Source organism: Ranitomeya variabilis, chromosome 3 (assembly GCF_051348905.1).
Source record: "Ranitomeya variabilis isolate aRanVar5 chromosome 3, aRanVar5.hap1, whole genome shotgun sequence".
Classification (NCBI taxonomy): domain Eukaryota; kingdom Metazoa; phylum Chordata; class Amphibia; order Anura; family Dendrobatidae; genus Ranitomeya; species Ranitomeya variabilis.
In genome coordinates this window covers 624,064,531-624,087,192 of record NC_135234.1, presented here as the reverse complement: position 1 = coordinate 624,087,192, position 22,662 = coordinate 624,064,531, and the positions used below count along the sequence as shown (strand labels likewise).

Below are 22,662 nucleotides of genomic sequence, written 5' to 3'. Positions count from 1 at the left end.
AGCTTGGAAGGGAAGGAGCGCCATTTGGAATGCAGATTTAGATGGATTGGTCTGCAGGCATCACGTTGCATTTGCAGAGCCCCTGATGTACCTAAACAGTAGAAACCCCCCACAAGTGACCCCATATTGGAATCTAGACTCTCCAAGAAACTTATCTAGATGTGAGAACTTTGAACCCCCAAGTGTTTCACTACAGTTTATAACGCACAGCCGTGAAAATAAAAAATAATTTTTTTCCTACAAAAATTTTTTTTAGCCCCCCAAATTTTTATTTTCCCAAGGGTAACAAGAGAAATTGGACCCCAAAAGTTGTTGACCAATTTGTCCTGAGTACGCTGATACCCCATATGTGGGGGGAACCACCGTTTGGGCACATGACAGAGCTCGGAAGGGAAGGAGCGCCATTTTTTAATGCAGACTTAGATGGATTGGTCTGCAGGCGTCACATGGCATTTGCAGTGCCCCTGATGTACCTAAACAGTAGAACCCCCCCCCCACAAGTGACCCCATATTGGAACCTAGACCCCCCAAGGAACTTATCTAGATGTGTTGTGAGAGCTCTGAACCACCAAGTATTTCACTACAGTTTATAACGCCGTGAAAATAAAAAATCATTTTTTCCTACTAAAATGTTTTTTTATCCCCCCAAATTTTTATTTTCCCAAGGTTAACAAGAGAAATTGGACCCCAGAAGTTGTTGTCCAATTTGTCCTGAGTACGTTGATAACCCATATGTTGGGGTAAACCCTTGTTTGGGCGTACGGGAGAGCTCGGAAGGGATGGAGCACTGTTTTACTTTTTCAACGCAGAATTAGCTGGAATTCAGATCGGACGCCATGTCGCGTTTGGAGAGCCCCTGATGTGCCCAAACAGTGGAAACTCCCCAATTCTACCTGAAACCCTAACCCAAACACACCCCTAACCCTAATCCCAACCATAACCCTAACCACACCCCTAACCCTAATCCCAACCGTAAATGTAATCCAAACCCTAGCCCTAACGATAAACCCTAACCCTAGCCCTAACCCTATTGGGAAAATGGAAATAAATACATTTTTTTTTTTTTAAATTATTTTTCCCTAACTAAGGGGGTGATGAAGGGGGGTTTGATTTACTTTTATAGCGGGTTATTTAGCGGATTTTTATGATTGGCAGCCGTCACACACTAAAAGACGCTTTTTATTGCAAAAAATATTTTTTGGCGTTACCACATTTTGAGAGCTATAATTTTTCCATATTTTTGTCCACAGAGTCATGTGAGGTCTTGTTCTTTGCAGGACGAGTTGACGTTTTTATTGGTAACATTTTCGGGCATGTGACATTTTTTGATCGCTTTTTATTCCGATTTTTGTGAGGCAGTATGACCAAAAAAACAGCTATTCATGAATTTCTTTTTTTTTTTTTTTTGGGGGGGGGGGGCGTTTATACTGTTCTGCGTTTGGTAAAATGGATAAAGCAGTTTTATTCTTCGGGTCAGTACGATTACAGAGATACCTCATTTATATCATTTTTTTATGTTTTGGCGCTTTTATACAATAAAAACTATTTTATAGAAAAAATAATTATTTTTGCATCGCTTTATTCTGAGGACTATAACTTTATTTTTTCGCTGATGATGCTGTATGGCGGCTCGTTTTTTGCGGCACAAGATTACGTTTTCATCAGTACCATGGTTATTTACATCAGTCTTTTTGATCGCGTGCTATTCCACTTTTTGTTCGGCGGTATGATAAAGCGTTTTTTTGCCTCGTTTTTTTTTTTTACGGTGTTCACTGCTGAAGGGGCTAACTAGTGGGACAGTTTTATAGGTCGGGTCGTTACGGACACGGCGATAATAAATATGTGTACTTTTATTGGGTTTTTTTATTATTTAGATAAAGAAATGTATTTATTGGAACAATATTTTTTTATTATTATTTAGGCTAGTTTCACACTAGCGTTTACCTAATCTGCGGCGGGCTGCGGACTTCCTCCGTGAAGCCCCGCCCCCGCTGCACCTCCGCCGCTAGCTCCGCCTACTTCTGCATGCGGCCTGTGTACCTATATTTAACATTAGGTACGCAGGTCGTGCCGCAGTATGTGGATGGTGCCGCATGCGTCGTTTTGACGATGCGGAAAAAAAAAAAATGCTACATGGCTGCGTCTACGATAGTCGCCGCATCGTCAAAACGACGCATGCGGCACCATCCGCATACTGCGGCACGACCTGCGTACCTAATGTTAAACATAGGTACACAGGCCGCATGCAGAAGTAGGCGGAGCTAGCGGCGGAGGTGCAGCGGGGGGCGGGGCTTCACTGAGGAAGTCCGCAGCCCGCCGCAGATCAGGTAAACGCTAGTGTGAAACTAGCCTTATTTAGGATTTTTTTTTTTTTTTTTTACTTTTTTTACTTTGCCCCAGGGGGGGACATCACAGAAAAGTGACAGATCGCTGATCTGACACTTTGCTGTGCACTGTGTCAGATCAGCGATCTGACATGCACAGCCGGGAGGCTTCCCGGCGCCTGCTCTGAGCAGGCGCTGGTAAGCCACCTCCCTGCAGGACCCAGATGCAGCCCCGCGGCCATTTTGGATCCAGTGCCTGCAGGGAGAGGAAGGTAGGAGATGCTCGGAGCAACGAGATCACATCGCGTTGCTCCGAGGGTCTCAGGGAAGCACGCAGGGAGCCCCCTCCCTGCGCGATGCTTCCTTATACCGCCAGAACACTGCGATCATGTTTGATCGCAGTGTGCCGGGGGTTAATGTGCCGGGGGCGGTCCGTGACCGCTCCTGGCACATAGTGCCGGATGTCAGCTGCGATAGTCAGCTGACACCTAGCCACGATCGGCCGCGCTCCCCCCGTGAGCGCAGCTGATCGCGATGGACATACTAACCCGTCACTGGGAATTAAGTCCCAGGCCACCTTGACGGGATAGTACGTCCAATGGGATTAAGGGGTTAAAGACCGGGCCAATTTTTACAATTCTGACCACTTTAAAGGGAATGAGGTTATAACTCTGGAACGCTTAAACGGATCCCGCTGATTCTGACATTGTTTTCTCATGACATATTGTACTTCATGACAGTGGTAAAATTTATTTGATATTACCTGCGTTTATTTGTGAAAAAAATGGAAATTTGGCAAAAATTTAGAAAATTTCGCAATTTTCCAACTTTGAATTTTCATGCCCTTAAATCACAGAGATATGTCACAAAAAAATACTTAATAAGTAACATTTCCCACATGTCTACTTTACATCAGCACAATTTTGGAACCAAAATTTTTTTCCGTTACGGAGTTATAAGGGTTAAAAGTTGACCATCAATTTCTCATTTTTACAACACCATTTTTTTAGGCACCACATCACATTTGAAGTCACTTTGAGGGGTCTATATGATAGAAAATACCAAAAAGTGACACTATTCTAAATACTGCACCCCTCAAGGTGCGCAAAACCACAATCATTAAGTTAATTAACCCTTCAGGTGCTTTACAGGAATTTTTGGAATTTTTTTTTTTAAATGAATATTTAACTTTTTTTCACCAAAAATTTACTTCAGATCCAATTTGTTTTATTATACCATGGGTAACAGGAGAAATTGAACCCCAAAAGTTGTTGTACAATTTGTCCTAAATACGCCGATACCCCATATTTGGGGGTAAACCACTGTTTGGGCGCATGGCAGAGCTTGGAAGGGAAGGAGCGCCATTTGACTTTTTCAGTGCAAAATTGGCAGGAGTTGAGATAGGACGCCATGTCGCATTTGGAGAGCCCCTGATGTGCCTAAACAGTGGAAACCCCCCCACAAGTGACACCATTTTGGAACTTAGACCCCCTAAGGAACTTATCTAGATGTGTGGTGAGCACTTTGAACCCCAAAGTGCTTCACAAAAGTTTATAATGTAGAGCCGTAAAAATAAAAAAAATCATATTTTTTTCACAAAAATGATCTTTTCACCTCCAATTTTTTATTTTCCCAAGGGTAACAGGAGAAATTGGACCCCAAAAGTTGTTGTGCAGTTTGTCCTGAGTACGTTAATACGCTATATGTGGGGGGATCCACCATTTGGGCGCATGGCTGAGCTCGTAAGGTAAGGAGCGCCGTTTTGTAACGCTGACTTTGATGGAATGGTATGCGGGCGTCACGTTGCGTTTGCAGAGAATTATCCACTGTGTTTAGATTTTAAAAAACTCACCGGTAATAAGATTTCCTCTTGTCCATGACAGAGCTGTCATAGGTGAGGGGAAAATGGTGAGTGATGGCCGGCTATAAAGGGGTGGACGAGAACGGATATATATATTTTTTTTAAAGATGGCGGATGCTAAGAGACCCGACTACTCTACACCAGAAGATCAGCTCAGACAATGGCAGAAATAGGAGCAGCAGAACATCTGTGCTCACACTTCCCGCATGTATCAGACTCTTAGGGCAAGTGCAGAGAACCGTATATTCTCTCATCCAAGAGTATCAGGACGATTATGCAAAACACACTCTGTTCAGAGATTGATAAGAGATTGTTGATCATAATGTGATTCGATTCTCTTGGAGAAGGAGAAGATGGAGAAAAAAAATGTCTCCATGTTCTCCATTCTGTCAGTCCGTGGAAATCGGAATGCACTCTGATGTCATCCGAGTGCAATCCAATATTTTCCACAGACTCATTGACTTGCATGGCCGAGTGCAATCCAAATATCGGATGCAAATTGTGTCTGCTGCACGGCTCCACGTGCACAGCCCCATAGAATAATATTGGTCCGAGTGCGATCCGAGGTTGTGTCTCATGACTAGTGTTGAGCGATACCTTCCGATATTTGAAAGTATCAGTATCGGATTGTATCGGCCGATATCCGAAAAATATCGGATATCGCCGATACCCGATACCAATACAAGTCAATGGGACACAAATATCGGAAGTGATCCTGGATGGTTCCCAGGGTCTGAAGGAGAGGAAACTCTCCTTCAGGCCCTGGGATCCATATTCATGTGTAAAATAAAGAATAAAAATAAAAAATAGGGATATACTCACCCTCTGACGTGCCCTGGTTGTAACCGCTGCAACTGGCAGCCTCTGTTCCTAAGAATGAGCGAGTGAAGGACCTTCGATGACGTGGCGACTTGTGATTGGTCGTGTGACCGCTCATGTGACCGCTCACGCGACCAATCACAAGACCGCGACGTCATCGCAGGTCCTTCACTCGCTCATTCTTAGGAACGGAGGCTGCCGGTTGCAGCGGTTACAACCAGGGAGCGTCAGAGGGTGAGTATATCCCTATTTTTTATTTTTATTCTTTATTTTTTACATGAATATAGATCCCAGGGCCTGAAGGAGAGTCTCCTCTCCTCCAGACCCTGGGAACCATACACTGGGAACTTCCGATTCCGATTTCCGATATCACAAAAATATCGGAACTCGGTATCGGAATTCTGATACCGCAAATATCGGCCGATACCCGATACTTGCGGTATCGGAATGCTCAACACTACTCATGACACGCAGACTGAAAATACAATCACCTGTACCTGCCTTTAAAGGGATTGTCCCACAAACAATGTACATTTTAATAGATAGATCTTAGAATAAAAATAATTTTGGCCCTTGGACTTATTAAAAAAAATAAATTCCTTTCCTGAGATAATCCTATGAATTGTTTGTGAGACAACCCCTTTAAGAATGTATTTATTGGTAACTGGATTTCCTCATATTCATGACAGCACCACCATGTTGTGGTACTTTGGTTTGTACAAACCTCTCCATTACTAACCTCGGCTTGATGTCACCTGACAATACAAAGGTGACATCAAGTCCACCAACAATCACCCCACTTGCCACCACTACAGGGCAAGTGGGAAGAGCAAGGCTAAGTGCCAGAATTGGCACATATTATAGATGCCCTGTTCTGGGGCGGCTGAGAGCTGATGTTTTTAGCCTGGGGAGGGGCAGTATCCAATTTTTTCAGAAAAATAATCTTTTATTAATTAAATACATGTACAGTAAGCTGCACCCACACTGCACTAATAGTATTTGTCTGACATCTATATATATCTACCTATTCTATTTGAATTTGCTGTATATAATCCATCTCTTCTATCCTGCCAGCTCCTGCTGTGATTTTGCACTACGTGGCTTCTGAATTGCCGATTTTTCTTCTATCTATATAATATATACATACATATATATTATTATTATTTATTATAGCGCCATTTATTCCATGGCGCTTTACATGTGAGGAGGGGTATACATAATAAAGAAATATATATATGTGTCATTGACATCTATATATCTATGTGTGTGTATATATATATATATGTGTATATATATATATATATATATATATATATATATATATATATATATATATACCGCATATACTTGAGTATAAGCCCACCAGAGTATAAGCCGACCCCCCCTAATTTTGCAACAAAAAACTGGGAAAACTTATTGACTCGAGTATAAGCCTACGGTGGAAAATGCAGCAGCTACTGTTAAATGTCAAAAATAAAAATAGATACCAATAAAAGTAAAATTAATTGAGCCATCAGTAGGTTAAGTGTTTTTGAATATCCATATTGAATCAGGAGCCCCATATAATGCTCCATAAAGATCATGATGACCCCGTAAGATGCTCCATATAACAATGTGCCACATATAATGCTCCATACAGTTCATTATGGCCCCACAAGATGCTCCATATAACAATGTGCCACATATAATGCTCCATGCAGTTCATTATGGCCCCATAAGATGCTCCATATAACAATGTGCCACATGTAATGCTCCATGCAGCTAATTATCGCCCCATAAGATGCTGCATATAACAATGTGCCACATATAATGCTCCATGCAGTTCATTATGGCCCCATAAGATGCTCCATATAACAATGTGCCACATGTAAGGCTCCATGCAGTTAATTATTGCCCCATAAGATGCTGCATATAACAATGTGCCACATATAATGCTCCATGCAGTTCATTATGGCCCGATAAGATGCTCCATATAACAGTGTGCCACATGTAATGCTCCATACAGTTCATTATGGCCTCATAAGATGCTCCATATAACAATGTGCCACATGTAATGCTCCATGCAGTTCATTATGGCCCCATAAGATGCTCCATATAACAATGTGCCACATGTAATGCTCCATGCAGTTCATTATGGCCCCATAAGATGCTCCATATAACAATGTGCCACATGTAATGCTTCATACAGTTCATTATGGCCCCATAAGTTGCTCCATATAACAATGTGCCACATGTAATGCTCCACGCAGTTTATTATGGCCCCATAAGATGCTCCATATAACAATGTGCCACATGTAATGCTGCATACAGTTCATTATGGCCCCATAAGATGCTCCATATAACAATGTGCCCCATATAATGCTCCACGCAGTTTATTATGGCCCCATAAGATGCTCCATATAACAATGTGCCACATGTAATGCTGCATACAGCTCATTATGGCCCCATAAGATGCTCCATATAACAATGTGCCACATATAATGCTGCTGCTGCAATAATAAAAAAATGACATACTCACCTCTCGTTGCTGCCCGCTGCTCCTCAGCGTCCCACGTCTCTCCGCACTGACTGTTGAGGCAGAGGGCGGCGCGCACACTAATATGTCATCGCGCCCTCTGACCTGAGCGTCACTGCAGAGGACGGGGCGGCGGTGGAACGAGGGAAGGTAAATATGAAATACTCACCTGCTCCCGGCGCGGTCCCTGGCAGCTTCTCCCGGAGACATGGTCTCCAGCACCCGCAGCTTCTTCCTCTGTTCAGCAGTCACTGGTACCGCTCATTACAGTAATTAATATGCGGCTCCTCCCCTATGAGAGTGGAGTCCATATTCATTACTTTAATGAGTGGTACCACGTGACCGCTGAACAGGGGAAGAAGCTGCCGGCGCCGGAGATCATGCGACATGCAGGGACCGCGTCAGGAGCAGGTGAGTATGTGACCGTCGCTCCCCCTTACCAACCGACCCCCCCCCCCCCCCCCCCCACACGGACCATGACTAGTATATAAACCGAGAGGGGCACTTTCAGCCCATTTTTTTGGGCTGAAAATCTTGGCTTATGCTCGAGTATATACGGTATATCTATTCTATTCTAACCTGTCACTCAGGTACGCAGCACATGAATTGCCAGCTTTTGAAAGGACACCGGTGCGTAAAAATTGGACAGCACTCGCATGGTCTGAGGGCTGTGCATTTTTTTTTTCTCACACCCATAGGCTTGCATTGGCGAGTCTCGGTGACAATGGCAGCATGCGGCAATTTTACACGAACGCCAAATACGGCAGAGAACATAAACGGTGATGTGAGCTGCCCCATAGATTAACATTGGGTTTAGTGCTATGCGATGTTTTCTCACATAGCACTTGGCTGTTTTCTACGGTAGTGTGACGCCGGCCTTAAGGGCTCGCTTACACCATCATATACATCGGATAAGTGTTATCTGATTTTTTATTGGATAGCCCTCAAACCAATGTTATTCAATCAGGCGGTGCTGATGTCTGATTCTTTTCACTGATAGAATCTGTCAGTGAAAAAACAAATCACAGCATGCTGCGATTTCACTCTGACATCGGATGCCACTCGCCCATTCAAGTCTATGAGTGGGTAGAAATCATCGGACTGTATTTGGAGGACATCTGAGTGCAGTCTGATTTCCACAGACTTACCCAATGGAGAAGATGGAGACATCTTGTTCTCCATCTTCTCCTTAGGCCCGGGTCACACTTGTGAGTGCAATGCGAGAAACTCGCAGAAGTCTCTCGCATCAATACCCGACACGGCCGCCGGCACTCGGGACCGGAGCGTGCAGCTGCATGTATTTCTGTGCACTGAACGCTCTGTCCCGAGTTTTTCGCACTGCACTCGCAAGTGTGACCCCGGCCTTACAGTGTGATCTGATCGGATCACACTATGCTAACGCTCTGATCAGACTCGAATCAGAGTTTAACCAGAGTGTCAGTAACATAATCAACCCGATTCTCTTGGATGAAAGAATCTACGGTTGTGTGACCCTGGCCTAATACTAATTTTATTTTTTTTAACAGAGGAATTCTGTCCCTTAAAACCAAATAAAAGTGGACAAATCCTTTAATAAATATTTGTGCCAATTGTCCTTTAAGAAGATTAGACCACAAAACTGGGTATATGGGTGGATGACAAACTCATATTCAGTGGCCAGTGTCAGGCAGCTGCTACAAAGGCAAATAAAATAATGGGATGTATTAAAAGAGGCATAGATGCTCATGAGGAGAACATAATTTTACCTCTATACAAGTCACTGCTGCGACCACACTTAGAATACTGTGCACAGTTCTGGTCTCCTATGTATAAGAAAGACATAGCTGAGCTGGAGCGGGTGCAGAGAAGAGCGACCAAGGTTATTAGAGGACTGGGGGGTCTGCAATACCAAGATAGGTTATTACACTTGGGGCTATTTAGTTTGGAAAAACGAAGACTAAGGGGTGATCTTATTTTAATGTATAAATATATGAGGGGACAGTACAAAGACCTTTCTGATGATCTTTTTAATCATAGACCTGAGACAGGGACAAGGGGGCATCCTCTACGTCTGGAGGAAAGAAGGTTTAAGCATAATAACAGACGCGGATTCTTTACTGTAAGAGCAGTGAGACTATGGAACTCTCTGCCGTATGATGTTGTAATGAGTGATTCATTAATTAAATTTAAGAGGGGACTGGATACCTTTCTGGAAAAGTATAATGTTACAGGGTATATATATTAGATTCCTTGATAAGGCGTTGATCCAGGGAACTAGTCTGACTGCCGCATGTGGAGTCGGGAAGGAATTTTTTTCCCCATGGTGGAGCTTACTCTTTGCCACATGGTTTTTTTTTTTGCCTTCCTCTGGATCAACATGTTAGGGCATGTTAGGTTAGGCTATGGGTTGAACTAGATGGACTTACAGTCTTCCTTCAACCTTAATAACTATATAACTATGTAACTATAGTACATTTATTTTTTCATAGGAGAAAATCACTGATAAAACATTTATGTTGAAAACTGACTCATTGACCAAACTGATGAAACTCTGCTGAAAAAACAATTGATGACACTCAGAGCATTTTTTTCACATGGAAAAAATCACGGACATTTGAATGAGGCCTAACAGTGGTTGCTGCTACCAGGAATACAGCCCAGCTGCTAACACACACCTGACACTGCTCATACTCACTTCCTGAACAAAAAAGTGCCAAAACACTCATTTATCAGTCACAGTGCAACTTTACATTAGGTGTCCGCCATCTTTAAACAAACAGAAAGCTGAAAAAGAATTACTTCAAGAGGTTGTTGGGGCTCACCACGAAAGTCTGTGTATAATGCGTGTGTGAGGATGTTCCAGTGTCGGAAGCAATATGCATATTTCTGGTCACATTCCGACTAGACATGTCACTTGTATTGAGGCCAGACATGTCTAGTCAGAATGTGGCCGGAATTATGCATATCGCTTACTTGTGGTTACGTGACCGCTCGTTCTCACCGCCAACACCGGAGAATCCTCACAGCGTGCGTTGCATGCGATGTGAGGATTGACAAGTCTGCAATGATGTACAGTGACTGAAGACTTTTGTAATAATTTGGGAGCAGTGGGGATATCTCTTAAACCTCCGAATAATATGTGTTTTCACTTTGTGTATTCTGTCTATAACGACCGCCGATAGGCATTAAAACTTAGCATCCGCTAAGGTTACCGTACTTATTTCCTCATTGCCATTTTAAAACGGCGATCGAGAATAAGGCTGTAGCGCCCCCCAGAGTTGAAAAGTCTCCGAGGTCTCAGGTACCGGTATAGGATACACTCTGGGTCTTGGTCTTTTTTGTGCCCACAGCAATGTGCTGATGTTCAATGAGTTATTACCGTGAAATAAGTGCAATCATTCCATGAGGGTAATTTTTGAGCCTAAGACTTTTGTTATAAGCCTAGAAAACCCCTTTATAGGGGATGTCCACTTTCAGGACTGTTTTTTGCTTCTTTGGACACAGGCTTTCTCCAGCCCTGCCATAAAGTTGCTACCCCTGCAATTAACATGGCTGCAGAGTGGGCTCAACACTTACGTCAGGTAAAAAAAACTGACAATATAGTATTTATATATCTTCCCATATGTATTTATAGGAAAATATTATAACCCCACCCATCCCTACATATACAAATATCACACATTCATCCCATGCCCAAAAAAGAAATGACATATTTCTTCCTGCCCCACAACACATATCAAAAACATTATAAACCACATACTGTACACCGACACCTCATATGCAAGCTGTATGTAAGCTGCAAAATGTCGAAATGTCACACATAGAATACATACAGCACCCACAGAGTATATAGAGTACACACAGTATGTAAGTATATACAGTACTACCCACAAACTATTATATATATATACACACACAGTATATACAGCACCCGCAGAGTAGAGTACACACAGTATGCAAGTATAAGCAGTACTACCCACGGTGTGTGTGTGTGTGTGTGTGTGTGTGTGTGTGTGTGTGTGTGTGTGTGTGTGTGTGTGTATATATATATATATATATATATACATAAACACACACACACACATACACACACAGTATATACAGCACCCGCAGAGTATATAGAGTACACACAGTATGTAAGTATATACAGTACTACCCACAAACTATTATATATATATATACACACACAGTATATACAGCACCCGCAGAGTAGAGTACACACAGTATGCAAGTATAAGCAGTACTACCCACAGTGTGTGTGTGTGTATATATATATATATATATATATATATATACACACACACACACATACACACACAGTATATACAGCACCCGCAGAGTATATAGAGTACACACAGCATGTAAGTATATACAGTACTACCCACACCCTGTATCTATTTATATAATTGCCTTGTAATGTTTTCATTTCCTGTTCTGTCCAGATGTCACCATATCCTAGAATTCCAAGCTGAGGAAGTTCACCGACCGCCATATTGGGACACCAAGTGATGGGTGTCTCAGTATGAAAACTGCTGCTGGTATCGACCTGTTGCGCGGTACCACCAGCGGAGCACCGTCGCACCACACACACACACACACACACGCAGCCTCTTGCGCGGTACTACCAGCAGAACACCGTCGTGAACACGCCGCTGCCGAGATCAGCCGAATGATTCACTGACTGCCACCATCTTTGTACAGGAGGAGCGCACGCAGTTTTATTGTGCGCCTGCGCGAATTACGCACAGGTGCAGTGAATCATTCAGCTGATCCCAGCGGCAGATGCGCCACGTGTCTACAGGCAGAGGAAGCCGGTCACATTAAAGGGGTTTTCCCAAGAACGAAAGTTAATTTTAAAAATTGTCTATGTCTGACCATGTACGGAGCATAACACATCTCCTGGGCAGGGGAGGAAGCATAAGGCTGCCGTCACACTAGTAGTATTTGGTCAGTATTTTACATCAGTATTTGTAAGCCAAAACCAGGAGTGGGTGATAAATGCAGAAGTGGTGCATATGTTTCTATTATACTTTTCCTCTAATTGTTCCACTCCTGGTTTTGGCTTACAAATACTGATGTAAAATACTGACCAGATACTGCTAGTGTGACGGCAGCCTAAGGCTAGATTCACATTTGCGTCTAAATCCGCAGCGTTTAAAACGCATCCGCAAGTGGTGGAAAAAACGCATGTAAACGCGTACAAACGCGGCGTTTTTTTGATGCATGCGTTGACGCATGCGTTTAAAAAAACGCTGCGTTTGTACGCGTTTACATGCGTTTTTTCCTGCGTTTGTGTTTTTGGTGCGCATGATGAGAAATTTCACAAGAGAAAAATAAACATAACCAGGCACCGCCAATGCGACTACAGAGGGCGTGTGTTATGGAATCTCTATATATAGACCCTAGGGCTACTGAAATTTTTACAGTTTGCTACTGTGTCCTGTGTCATGATGGATCTTCGCATGGAGAGCTTTTATTTCAACCTGGATTTCAGCTTCAAGCTGTTTCTTGCCTGTGCTTTCGCTTGGGAGCAAGACAGAAATCGCCAAAGATGGAGAAGGAGACAACGTAGGCGTTTTTGGAGGCACCCCATTATCGAACTACGTGAGAGCCGTGGAGCCTATCACACGCTCTATGCCGAGCTTAATGCCAACCCGGAGAAATTCCAGGAATACACACGAATGTCACAAGACTCATTCCTGGATTTGTTGTCTCGTGTCCAAGGAGCCATACGGCGACAGGACACCCAGCTCCGTAAAGCTATTCCACCCGAGGAACGTCTGCTGGTTACATTAAGGTACGTTCAAATTCTAAACCAATGACAGTCCAAATTAAGTGTTTTCTGACATGTATTTTTTGGGTATTTTCCTTTCTTTCTTGAGCGTAATCACACCATAAAAAGAATAGATTGTAATGGTTTTTGTGTTTGTTTTTCTTACAGATTTCTGGCAACCGGAGAGAGTTTATCATCCCTCCACTTCCAATACCGGCTTGGAATATCCACCCTGTCCGGAATAGTTGCGGACACCTGCCGGGCTTTGTGGAATGTACTCCGGGAAGAGTTTATACCCCTACCCACCTTGGACATGTGGCTAGAAATTGCAGAGAAATTCTGGAGTGTGTGTGATTTCCCCAACTGCTTAGGAGCGGTGGATGGAAAGCACATTCGCATTATCAAACCAGCCAGAACAGGATCGGAGTACTTAAATTAGAAAAAATATTTTTCTGTTGTGCTCATGGCAACAGCCGATGCGAACTGTCGCTTCATCGCCGTGGACATTGGAGCTTTTGGCCGTGGCAACGATTCCCAGACTTTCAAGAACTCGGATATGGGCCGCCGTGTGTATGGAAAAAAATTTCAATTTTCCCCCCGCCACAACCTCTTCCCAACACTCAAGGACCACCGATGCCATTTGTTATGGTTGGGGATGAGGCCTTTCAGATGTGTGAAAACCTACTGAAGCCCTATTCCAGTCAGGACTTGAACCACACTAGAAGGATCTTTAACTACAGACTGACCAGGGCCCGAAGAACTGTAGAGTGTACCTTTGGCATTCTGGTCGCTAAATGGCGCATTCTTGCATCACCCATAAATCTAAAAGTGGAAACAGTCGACGAGGTGGTCAAAGCCTGTGTGGTTCTGCATAATTATATAATGGTTAAAGGGACTCTGTCGCCTGAATTTGGAGGGAACAATTTTCAGCCATAGAGGCGGGGTTTTCGGGTGTTTGATTCACCCTTTCTTTACCTGCTGGCTGCATGCTGGCTGCAATATTGGATTGAAGTTCATTCTCTGTCCTCCGTATTACATGCCTGCACAAGGCAATCTTGCCTTGCGCAGGCGTGTACTATGGAGGACAGAGAATGAACTTAAATCCAATATTGCAGCCAGCATGCAGCCAGCAGGTAAGGAAAGGGTGAATCAAACACCCGAAAACCCCGCCTCTATGGCTGAAAATTGTTCCCTCCAAATTCAGGTGACAGAGTCCCTTTAGGGAGCAACCCAACATTGAACTGGATGAACCAGTTGCACACCCACTGCCCGATTTCCAGCATCACCCATTGCGGACAACAGCAGCAGTTGGTCAAATGCCGGACCAATTTGCGGCCTTTTTTGATTCAGATATTGGACGTGTGTCATGGCAGGACAATGTAGTGTAAATGTCCTGTTGTAATTCGATCTGTACCAGTTATTTTCTACAATGATAATAATATTTCTCATTAATAAACTTTATAATATTTCTCATTAATAAACTTTAGTTTTGGTTGAGTTGACCGTGTCTCCTATCTTTTTCCTCTCCAAACCCAGGGTGTCCTAAACTTCCAATATTTGATCTGTATGTAATATCAGTTTTTATTATCCAAAACCAGGAGTGGGTGATAAAAGCAGAAGTGCTAGTTATTATGTTAATATCATAATTTAACTCTAATGGTTCCACTCCTTGTTTTGGCTTATAAATACTGATATACAACACTGGGCACATACTGCTAGTAATGGCAGCCATGTTGCTTTATTGGTAAGCTTGTTGACGTCATTGCGTCATGATTCTCTTCTCCTGTATCCATTGGACACAAGATGAAGAGACAATCACTGTCACACAATCTATACTCATCAAGTCAGGTGTCAGAAATAATGAATTCATGATAAACACATACAGGCTCATGAATTCACTATTTCTGACACCTGTGCAGGTGAGCATAGACCACCATTGTCCCTCAAGTTGTGTGTAATATAAGAAGAGAAAATGGTGGGTATACAAGGTATTTCTCTAATCAACAGGTCAGGTGTCAGAAATAAAGAGTGTTTGACACCTGACCTGTTTAGTAGAGGTCTGCACTGTATTTCCACAATTTTCTCTTCAGAGTGGCACACTAAGCACAGACCAAAAGAGATTATGGAGATACATGTAATATTTTTTGGGCCACCTCATATCTGTATACTAAAGACACATAAAGTTGCAGTCTTTTTATTTTTAACTAGTGGAGATATGATGTGGCCCAAAAAATCAGTGTGTGGCGAAGTTTCATGGCGCACGGTGTGTGTTGCCGGCGGCAGAAGACACAATAAACCAAACATAATTGTGGCAAATCAAACTTTTTTTATTTTGTTAACAACTGAAAAAAAATTATTTTTTACTGCGCCGGCTTGGGGCAGAGTGATGTAAACGGGGGGTGTGAAGAACAGAGGCCTGGCTAACCATGGATGACGCAGAGGTGGCAGGAGAAGGGGCAATGAAACTAGAAGGGTCTGGAAGTTCGGGATGGGGCTTGACACATGAGAGGCTTCAGACGCACTGGAAGGGTGAGACAAACCTGACATTACAGACACATTGGGAGGTGAAGGGGGAGGAATGCAAAGAGTCCTCGGTTTTTTAGTTTTTGGTCCTTTTTTTTTGGCTTGCCTGGTTGTGGGAGGTCTTGGTGGGCTCATATGGCGTGGCGTGGTGGCGGGTGACCTGTCAGGGTCCGGCTGCACTGTGCCAGAGTCCATACCACTCGTAGAGGGTGCAGCCATGCCAGAGTCCCTAGCGCTCGTAGAGGGTGCAGCCATGCCAGAGTCCATAGCGCTCTTAGAGGGGAAGGACATGCCAGGGTCCTGCTGCATCGTGGAGGAGGCGGTACGGAATGCCATGCCAGGGTCCTGCTGCATCGGGGAGGAGGCGATACGGAATGCCATGCCAGGGTCCTGCTGCATCGTGGAGGAGGCGGTACGGAATGCCATGCCAGGGTCCTGCTGCATCGTGGAGGAGGCGGTACGGAAGGCCATGCCAGGGTCCTGCTGCATCGTGGAGGAGGCGGTACGGAAGGCCATGCCAGGGTCCTGCTGCATCGTGGAGGAGGCGGTACGGAAGGCCATGCCAGGGTCCTGCTGCATCGTGGAGAAGGCAGTACGGAAGGCCATGCCAGGGTCCTGCTGCATCGTGGAGGAGGCGGTACGGAAGGCCATGCCAGGGTCCTGCTGCATCGTGGAGGAAGTGGAGGAGGTCCAAGCAGGAGCAGCGGATGTCATGGTGGTGGCGGTGGGATGTCCAACTGCACTCGGCATGGTTGTGGTACTGTAGTGGTGTCCGGCTGTGGAAGGAATTGAGGTGGCCGTGCAGTGGGATGCAGCAGAGGTGGACATCAAGCGTGACAGTGAAGGCACAGGTGGATATGCCCCCACTGTCTGCTGAAAATACCGACTCTGCTGCATAGCCTGCACGTAAGCAGCATTGCAGGCCTGCATGACACTCAGCTGGAGATCAGGAGTAAGGTGTTCTGACATGCCCTGCTCAATTTGATTAAAAAAATGATGTGCTGGCCTCTGGAGATCGGCTTTCACTTGATCAAGGCTTTTGCTGACCTCCTGGATACGTGCATGTAAGAGATTATGCGTGGAAGGCCCACTTGCTGCTGCGCTGGTGGATGGCTGGGACGGGTCCATGGCTGTCGAATGAAGGACCGCTCCAGAACCTGGGCCGACAGTCGTGCTGTATGTGCTGTGAAAAAAGGAAAAAGATAATTAATATAAAAAAAATTACCAGACGCAATATTCTGTGGAATTAAAAAATACAGATTATGGCAATACAATACAACCTAATGCAAGTGATAAATACTTACGTTCTCTGGGCAAGGACCGGTCTTAAAAATGCTAGAACTCGATGGTATTTGTAGCGTCTGATCCTTGCTCCTGAACCACTGGGAACACGGCTCTCTTGACACAGGTCCTTGTTGAAGCGGTCCTTCATCGAACGCCAACGTGTTTTGACTTTGGCTACTGTTAAAAAAAAAATTGTGGTCAGAAAAAGTACTTTTGGCCGTGCTCACACAACTGTGTGTGATGAGAGAAACTCCTGAGAGTTTCTTTCATCACACACAGTCGAGAGAGCACGGCCAAGGTCTCTGCTACTTCACACTGCAGTGCAATACTTACCAAATGCAGCTCGGACCCGTGACGGGGCGTTGTCCCACCATCCCACATCGCTTGGGCCACCTCATTCCATAACCGCCGGATCGTGACGTTGTTCGAGTGCAGTGGATCCCGGGTGTCCCACAACGGGACTCGCTCCTGGACCAGGGTGATAAGGAGGTCATTCTCAATTAGGTCATCCTCCCGTTGTGAAACCTAAAAATTAAAGAAAGTCATTAAAGTTTGCTCAATTTACATAAGGAAAAGAAAGAAAAAAGATGCTGAGAAATGGCATGAATAGGAAAGTCAACATACAAAAGGATTCCAGAAGAAAAAAGTTAAGAAATACGAATGGAAAGAAAGGAAGATTCTAGAATAATACACTGAGGAGTCAGCCTTGTAAACGTACCCGCTGCCGTCTTTCCACCGGACCTTGACTCCGCTGCTCCTGCCCTGTCTCATCCGCAGTAGAAGAGCTCTAAAAAACAGAAAAAACAAATTGTCACATGTGTCGATGTGACAGTGAATACTTACCAATCTGACGAGGCAAGTACTCACCTCAATGACATGCTCCACTTCCGACGGTCCTGGCCGAAACTCCTCACCAGATGAAGAATCTGAAGAAGACATTCAGATGCATGTAGAAAGAAAGAAATGGCAGAAATTAGGACATGTAGAGACAGAAAATAGAAAATGAAGGCATTGGCTAGGATATACTCACATTGTTCAGGGTCTTGTTTTCCTCCAAGATGTAGCCTGTCTGTGTCCCGTCTGCTTCTGAGTCTGGTGAGAAGTGACCTGCAACTGTCCACACCCTCCCTTTTATCACCTTGATGGTGGGGGGTGGCTTATCAGTGTCTAGACATGTTTTTCTCAATTGAAACGCATGCGTTAAAAAACGCAACCAAATGCATGTGCAAAAAAACGCATGCGTTTACATAGACAGCAATGCGTTTTTTTGCCGAAATCCTTGCGCAATCGACCGCATGCGTTTCCTGGCGGCAAATAGACGCCTCTAGAAATTACTACATGTTGCATTTCCGCGCCAAGCCGCAAACGACGAGACGACACATGCGTCGTCAAACGCGGCAAAACGCGAACAAAAAAAAACGCATGCGTTTTTAATGTTAAATATAGGAAAACACGACGCATGCGTTTATATGCAGTACAAACGCTGCGGCAACAAACGCAAATGTGAAACCAGCCTAAGACAATACTGACATCACAGCAGGGGATCACAGAGGATTCATTTTGTGAGGTAAAATATTTCACTGACTGTTTTTAAAAAAATATTTTATCTCACAAAATGTATCCTCTGCGATCCCCTGCTGTAATGTCAGTATTGACTTTTGCTTCCTTCCCTGTCCAGGAGCTGTGGTATGTTCGGTACACGGTGAGACACAGGCAAATTTTAAAATTATTATTATTTATTATTATAGCGCCATTTATTCCATGGCGCTTTACAGGTGAGGAGGGGTATACATAATAAAAACAAGTACAATAATCTTGAACAATACAATTCACAGCTGGTACAGGAGGAGAGAGGACCCTGCCCGCGAGGGCTCACAATCTACAAGGGATGGGTGAGGATACAGTAGGTGAGATCAGAGCTGGTCGTGCAGTGGTTTGGTCGATCGGTGGCTACTGCAGGTTGTAGACTTGTCAGAAGAGGTAGGTCTTCAGCCTCTTTTTGAAGGTTTCGATGGTGGGCGAGAGTCTGATATGTTGTGGTAGAGAGTTCCAGAGTAGGAGTGATGCGCGAGAGAAATCTTGTATACGATTGTGGGAAGAGGAGATAAGAGGGGAGTATTTATATGCGTGGTGAACACAAGTACGCCGATACCCCGTATGTGGGGGAAAGCCACTGTTTGGGCTCAGAAGGGAGGGAGCACTGTTTTTCAATGCAAAATTGGCTAGAATCAATGGCGGGCGCCAAGGCACATTCAATGTACCTAAACAGTGAAACCCACCAATTTAACTACAACCCTAACCCCAACCCAAATGGAAAAGAACACTTTTTTTTTACCTAAGGGGGTTGATTTATTTTTTTTTATTTTGATCACTATGATAAGGTCTATCACAGTGATCCAAATTAACCAATAGGAAAAATGTCCTATTGTTGCCGGACGGCAGATCTCGGCGGGGGCTCACCATTTTCTTCCAGGAAGACGCCGGGAGCAGACGAACAGAGCCGGAGGGTCCAGGGGAAGGCTCAGGGTATCCCATCAGTTACCCCCAGTAGCAGAGACCTCGGAGATTTTCCGATGCTGGAGGGCGCTATAACCTTATTTCTCAGCGCTGTTAAAAAGAGGCGCTGAGGAATAAGTACCTTTAACTGCCGCCCTTAAAAATTCATTCCCTCGTCAAAGCTCAGGCGAAACACGCGTCGGGCAGGTCCAGGCTCTCATACTGGTTGGTATTCCACTTTACCTCACATGTTTATGGCATTATGACACTTTTTAGGAGTTTTTTCCTATACTTATGATAGACATTTTATTCAAGGGTGATATTATTTATATATTTATTCTGGCACGCACAGCACCTTTTATATATATTATTATATTTATTTATCTATTCACCCTATATGCCATTACCCTATCAGAGGTCTGAGATTATTCAATGTGGTTTTCTAACATGAGAAATTATATTGGCTGTATTGTCCACACAATAATGAATCTTGTAATATAATTAGCTACACAATTGTTATTTTTTATGATGTGGTACTCTACAGATATCCTGTGATACCCTGTATTTTATCTACCTTGTTTGTTATCCCCTGCATAATATATTTTTTTGTTATTATTTTTCTCTAATAAAATCATGATTTTCTATATATATTGAGTCGTGCATCATATTTATAGGTCGTATATGCCGCCCTTAAAAGGCGTATTGGCGGTCTTTAATAAGGGGTTAACACACAAAAGAGAAAGTAGTAGCTACCTCCCACAGGGATGGAATGGCAGAAGAATCTTAGCCCCCCCAGCCTCCCCCCGATTCATCATTTGCAGGAGTTTTTTTTTAAAGTTACTTTTCTTTGTCTTCTGGTTTTAGTTACCATTTTTGGAGCCAAGTTCATCAGAATGGTGCATGTGATTCGTGAATTTGATGCAAAGCAAAAAAAATGGCATTTCTTCCTGTAGTGAACTTTGTGACTTTTGGCACCAAAAGTTGCAATAATTTTGCCACAAGTTTAGCGTACTCAAAAATACTCCAGAGTACGACTAGAGTGAAGCTGTGTCAAATTTTGCCACTTTTTACAAAGTCACAATTGATGAATCAAGCTAAAGTATCTGGAATTGCTAAGACTGCCCACACAAAGCAGGAAAAAACAAACAGGCAAGCACATATAAAATAGACTTAAAAAAGGCACAAAATAGAAAACCCCTTTAAAAAGCAAATAGCAATGCCAACATGGCTCCTCATAAAAGGTACACCAATGACAATGAAAGGAAAGCAGCAAAGGCACAACGTCAAAGACAACAATGGGCAAATGAGACTCTTGAAGAGCAACAGCATCGCTGGGACAAAATCAATGCATATAAGCGTAGGCATCAAGCACGAGTCCCCTGATGCAAAAGTCATTAGATTATCACAGGATGCCAGTAGGCAACAACAGCGCCGCATGCCTGCCCCCATCGTGACATTACCGCCCTCCCGATGCGATAGCATCGGGCCTCAAAGTTTAGGGTTATCCAGACAATTTTGTGTTTTCTATGAAAACTCATACTTTAATCAAATGAACTGAAAATCTAGTCCAGACATTGAAAAGGTTAGAAAAAAGGATTATTTGAAATAATAATTTTCCCCTTCAAACTTTGCTTTCGTCAAAGAATGCTCCCTTTGCAGCAATTACATCATTGCAGACCTTTGGCATTCTAGCAGTTAATTTGCTGAGTTAATCTGGAGAAATTTCACCCCATGCTTCCAGATGTCCCTCCCATAAGTTGGTTTGGCTTGATGGGCACTTTTTGCGTACCATACGGTCAAGCTGCTCCTACAACAGCTCAATGGGGTTGAGATCTGGTGACTGCGCTGGCCACTCCATTACAGATAGAATACCAGCTGCCTGCTTCTTCCATAAATAGTTCTTGCATAATTTGGAGGTGTGCTTTGGGTGATTGTCCTGTTGTAGGATGAAATTGGCTCCTATCAAGCGCTGTCCACAGGGTGTGGCATGGCATTGCAAAATGGAGTGATAGCCTTCCTTATTCAATATCCCTTTTACCTTATACAAATCTCCCACTTTACCAGCACCAAAGCAACCCGACCATCACATTACCTCCACCATGCTTGACAGATGACGTCAGGCACTCTTCCAGCATCTTTTCAGTTGTTCTGCGTCTCACAAATGTTCTTCTGTGTGATCCAAACACCTCAAACTTGGATTCATCTGTCCATAACACTTTTTTCCAATCTTCCTCTGTCCAATGTCTGTGTTCTTTTGCCCATATTAAGCTTTTCCTTTTATTAGCCAGTCTCAGATATGGCTTTTTCTTTGCCACTCTGCCCTGAAGGCCAGCATCCCAGAGTCGCCTCTTCACTGTAGACGTTGACACTGGGGTTTTGTGTGTACTATTTAATGAAGCTGCCAGTTGAGGACCTGTGAGGCATCGATTTCTCAAACTACAGACTCTGATGTACTTGTCTTGTTGCTCAGTTGTGCAGCGGGGCCTCCCACTTCTCTTTCTACTCTGGTTAGAGCCTGTTTGTGCTCTCCTCTGAAGGAAGTAGTACACACCGTTGAAGGAAATCGTCAGTTTCTTGGCAAATTCTCGCACGGAATAGCCTTCATTTCTAAAGAACAAGAATAGACTGTCAAGTTTCACATGGCAGTTCTTTTTTTCTAGCCATTTTGAGAGTTTAATGGAACCAACAAATGTAATGCTCCAGATTCTCAACTAGATCAAATGAAGGTCAGGTTTATAGGTTCTTTAATCAGCCAAACTGTTTTCAGCTGTGCTAACATACTTGCACAAGTGACTGTGGAGCCAGGAGGAGCCACTTAGCTGCACAGTATCCACGCTGCGTCTGCTAAAGCCAGGCTGCCTGTGTTCAAGTTGTGCTTGGACAATGGTTTAGTTTAAAAAAAACAAAACCCTGGAGCTTTGTGGCATTACTGATCAGATGTGGGTCGGAGCCCTGGGTTTAAGTGTCTGGTGACGCCCCTGATCAGTGCACATATATTACAAGGCTACAAAGTGCGGACTCATTCAGCATAACACAAGAAGCAATAAAAACCTCAGAATAAAAGGAGGTGAATGAATCGAATATTGTG

At 43.8% G+C, this 22,662-nt stretch overlaps 1 protein-coding gene across 1 annotated transcript in view; it reads left to right on the top strand.

Moving 5' to 3' along the window:
- CCNT1 (cyclin T1) overlaps positions 1–22,662 on the top strand; it is a 95,076-nt gene that overhangs the window by 848 nt on the left and 71,566 nt on the right. Inside the window, exon 2 of the mRNA XM_077297453.1 lies at positions 3,962–4,071. The gene's annotated coding sequence lies outside the window, so the exon portion shown is untranslated. The remainder of the gene's footprint in view (positions 1–3,961; positions 4,072–22,662) is intronic.